Below are 5000 nucleotides of genomic sequence, written 5' to 3'. Positions count from 1 at the left end.
GATGCGCCCCAAAACAACAACAAGAAAAACAAAAACAAACACGACCACAAATAAGTCGCTATCCCTGGGGAAGAAGGATTCGATGGCATGGGGATATCATTCTAAAATTCATTCCCTCTTCATCACATTTCATGGAAACCGATTGCAATCTATGAGGCCCTGTGAAGGTAGGGGTTGGGGGGGTAGGGAGGAGGGAGGGAAGTGAAGGGGGGGGAGAGGGAGAGAGGGAGGGAGAGAGAGAGAGAGAGAGAGAGAGAGAGAGAGAGAGAAAGAGCAGAGGAGAGGAGGGATAAAAGGGGAGAGGACAGGAAAGGAGAGGAGGGAAAAGAGGGGAGGGGAGGGGAAATGAGAAGAGGCGAGGGGAGAGGAGAAGAGGGAGAGGAGAGGAGTGGAGGGGAGAAGAGAGGAGTGGAGGGGTGAGGGGGAAGGGGGGAGAACAGGGAAGAGGAGAGGAGGGGAGAGGAGAGGAAAGAGAGACAAGGGAGACAGACAGACATGCATGCGCGCGCGCGCACACACACACACAGAGAATAGCGAAATGGAGAGAGAGGCAGAGAGAGAGAGAGAGAGAGAGAGAGAGAGAGAGAGAGAGAGACAGACAGACAGACAGACAGACAGACAGACAGACACGGATCTAGGTCAGGGATACTACACATGGGTATTCTTCTGAGTGATTTTATGTGTTTTCTCAATCGCCACCTCTATGGAGATAAAAATCGCTCCCATAAGATGAAGGGAGTCCTTCTGCCACCGCCCACGGCCCCGCCCACCAGCACCGCTTGTGTTTGTCAGGGATTCCAAGCCAAAGCACGTGGAGGAGCGGGAGAGCTTCCTGGCAGCCCAAGGAGGAGGAAAGTCCGGCAGCATGAGAGAGGTGGTTGGCACGGGGAAGCTGGAGGCCGGCTGACGAGAAGATGGGTGAGGGGGCAGGGAGGAGGGTTTCCCAAGTTGGAGAGCCAAGACGAGGGAGGGGAGCTGTCGGTGGCTGCGTTCTGACCCCGACCCCAACCCTGACTGGAGCGGATCCCTGAAAGGAGGCGGTTCGGGCTCTCTGGCCGAGAACGCCCCTCTCTTCCTCTTTGTGCAGAAACACCTTCCGCAGACCGAGAAAGTCCATCCCGAGACCCTCGTCGGAAGAGTCCTTTCCAGACCCATCACGATCCTCCTGGGCCAAGGGGTCCAGGGGATGGGGCGGGGCCTCCATTCGATCCGTCTTCCGTCCGTCCGTCCATCCACAAGATCTTGAACATCCATGTAGGATTCTGGATGGTAGCAGTTTTCCAGGATCCTCGAAATCCTTGTAAGTCCTCTCCTGGCAGATTCGACCCCTAGGTCGTACCGCGCAGCACAGGGCACTAGATTCAGTCCCTCGGGACGAGGGTTCCTGAAAAAGACCAGGAAAAAGAAGAACAGAATCACTATGGTGTGCACCAGCCAGAAACCAGCACCACCTTGTCACTCGAACAGACTTGCAAAAGGCGGGGTAGGGAGAGAAAGTCATAGGATGGCTACCATCCCTCCCACCCCCACCCCACACGCCAAGCCCCAGACCATCGTCATCCCTGCTCCCCCTCCCCTCCCCTTTCCTCTCCCTTCCCCCTCCCCCTCCCCCTCCCCTCCATCGACGCCCGCCTCCCGCTTGTACCCCACTCCTCTGAACCCAGCACCACCCACCCCAGCCTGGACGGGCTCGGCTCAGATCGGCTCGGCCCGGCTCGGCTCGGCCCGGCCCGGCCCGGCCCGGCCCGTCCGTCCGGTCGACTTCTTCGCAGGGTCTAAAATAGCGCCCGGCCGACAGGCAGGTGGCACATGGCACATGGCACATGGCAGGGGAGCGAGCGGGACGGTTCGGGATCTCTGGGTGGCAGGGACACGCGGCCGGACAACCAGGAGCACGGACGGCCTGGCGTGCGTTTCTCCGCTCGGGGGGGCCTCGACCAGAGACCGTGGTACGGGGAACGGGGACACACACACACCACACACACACCACACACACACACCACACACACCACACAGACACAGACACACAGACACACAGACACACAGACACACACACACACACACACACACACACAGACACACACACACACCCCTTCACCCCCACCCCCAAACCTCTGACAGCTTTCGTTTGTTTTCGGCCGACCGTCCCTCGATGAGGTACGAGTGCCTTGGCTGGGGCTGGGGGGGGGGGTGGAGTTCCTCCCTCCACAACGACCCCACACGGGCTCTGTTCTGGTCACCCGAGTCCTCTTCCAAGTCAGACCACAGGCCTCCATCACCCGGCGCGAGCACTCGGGGAAACAGTCACCATCCTCATCGCTCCGCTCCACCTCTACACGTGAAGAACTGTTCCCAGCCCACGCCACTCCACCCCACCCCACGCCCCGATGCCACCCACCGCAGTGGAGAGAAACGAGACGAATCCACAGACGTGCATCAATCCGATGAAGAAAACGACGGCCCTATTCCAAGGAAGCATGGATATCTAGGTAGGAGATTCATCGAGTACTATGGAGGCGGTGGGAAAGGGGGGGGTTGCGGTGGGGAGGGTCTAGAGATCAGGCAGTACAGCCCATGCTTAGCATGCAAAAAATAAAGGTCCAGGGTTCAATCCCCAGCACCTACTCTTCAAAAATAACCCGAGAAGAAGCAAGAAGGACGCTCGTAGCTCACCCTCTCCCACAAATACACCAAAACTCACATCGACGGACCCACTCGGCCAATCAGACCACCTGCGGAACTCCGACAGAACACCGCCCTCTTCGAAAGACAAAGACGCCCAAAATCTGGTAGGAGAAAAGGAGAAAAGAAAGAGTCAAAAGCAAAACAGTGCGGGAGGGACCGGCAGAGGAGGAATAGGGCTCGTTCGCCAGACCTCCCCGTCTCCAACGGAGAGGCCGACGGGACGGTGGGGGAGCCTCCGAGTCTCAGATCTGCCCGGAGCGCCCCTTGACCGACCGACCCAAGTGAAACGGGCACAGAGGGTCCCCGCGACACACAGCCCGAGTCGCAGGCCGGCAGCCGGGGGCCGGGACAGGCCGCACGAGCCGGGCAGAGGACCGTGGCGGCGGCACCACGCGCCGTGGCCGGGAGGGGATACAGAGCAGAACAACCCGCCCCCCCAACCCGTCCATTACGGGGAAAGAAAGGCAAAGCAACACGGCCGGTGTGCCCTGGGGAGAGGGGCGCCGTAGCCTCCATCTCCTCAGACCTGCGGCGCCATCACCGGCCCTTCTCGCGAGAAGAGAGGCGGGGCGCAGCCACAGCCGCCATAGCCCCTGGCGCGCGGCGCGCAGCGCGCGGGCGGGGGCGGGAGCGGGGGCGGGGCCGAGACTCGAATCCGCACCCGGGGGCTCTGCAACCTCCTAGGCAGGACTGAGACTCGTTTTCAGCCTGAGGCAGATATTATATATCTGCCCCGGTACCTCAGAGAACTCGCGCCACCAAGACTAAGAAGGAGCCGAGTTTTGGAATGCAGCAGGGGCAGGGCGGTTCCACGGTCTTCCCCGAGCCCACCTACGGAGAGGAGCGCCAACCCGAGGCGGAGCACACAGCCGCACAGAGCAGCGGAGCGACCGGCGCCGGGAGAGGGCAGGCGGCCAGCCACCCTCCCTCCTTCCCGGCAGGAACGCAGCATCCGACCGCGGTGCCAGGAGGGGGCGCGATCTACTTGCCCACAGGCACCGAGGGCAGCACAGACGAGGGCGCCGACAGAGGGCCCGCGGAAACAGCAAGCTGAGTTCACGAAACAGGGCGACGACAGAAAGACTTCTCGGTGAAACCGTTAAGAGCGCACCGTCTCCAGGAGAACACATCCTTTTTTTTTTTTTTTTTCCTCTTTTTTTTTTTTCTTTTCCTTTTTCTTTTTTAATCTCTTTTATATCGGTTTTACCTTCTGTTACCTTTTTAACCTTTACTTTTGAACAGTCGTATACGTTTACGGTTTTAATCCCTTTTAAATGTTTCATTTCAAGTCTTTTCATTATTATTATTTTTAAACATCCACCCCCTTCCCTTTTTCATTCTCTTGGTTTTGATCTCCTGTTACTGGTTATTCACAGGTTTCAAATATTGTTTCTCGATTTTTTCCTCCTTTTTATTAAGGTTATTAAAAGACGTCTCAACTCGATCGCTATTCTGCTTCCACTTACTCTTCTATTCATGATTACACACTGTCTTCAAACCTTTTCTTTCTCCCGTCTTTTAAAATCCTCTGTTTTATCTTTTGTTAAAATCTGTTCTATTTCCGATTACCTTTTAAAAATTTACTTTTGAAACAATTGTATATTATTTTCTGATCTTTTCTATTTGTTTTTAAAGGCTTTTAGAAGACGTCTCAGCTCAATTGCTATTCTGCTTCAACTTGCTCTTCTATTATTGATCGTACACTGTTTTCAAACCTTTTTTTCTCCATTCTTTTAACATCCTGCCCCCACCCCCTCTCTCCCTCTCCCCCTCTGTCTCTGTCTCTGTCTCTCTCTCTCTCCCCCTATCCCCCTCTCTCTTTTAAAGTTTTATGCCTGCCTAGGCTTTCGATAAATACATAAACTCCTTAAGGACACCAATAGATAACTGATACTCCTTAAGCCACAGTGCCAGAGAGATAGGAGCATTATGAAGAAGCAGAGGAACCACTCCCAATTAAAAGAGCCAGAGAAATTCCCTGAAAGCACGATCCATGAAATAGACGTGGATGGCCTGCTCGATCAAGATTTCCAAAAAGGAGTGATCCAAGTCCTGAAGGAACTCCAAGAGATAGTGTTGAGAGATATACTATACGTCAAAAACGAAATCGAAGCTATAAAGAAGAGTCAAGGAGAACTGGTCCACTCATTGGCTGAAATGAGAACTGGTCTAAAGGCTGTCCAAAGCAGGCTAGATCACGCAGAGGAACGAATAAGTGGCCTAGAAGGCAGGACAACAGAAAGAACCCAATCAGAACAGCTGAGAGAAAAACCAATAAAGAACAACGAAAACCATCTTAGGGACCTAAGGGACCC

The sequence above is a fragment of the Camelus bactrianus genome, chromosome 26, assembly GCF_048773025.1.
Source record: "Camelus bactrianus isolate YW-2024 breed Bactrian camel chromosome 26, ASM4877302v1, whole genome shotgun sequence".
In the NCBI taxonomy this organism is placed as follows: domain Eukaryota; kingdom Metazoa; phylum Chordata; class Mammalia; order Artiodactyla; family Camelidae; genus Camelus; species Camelus bactrianus.
Note: the sequence above shows the minus strand (reverse complement) of the source record.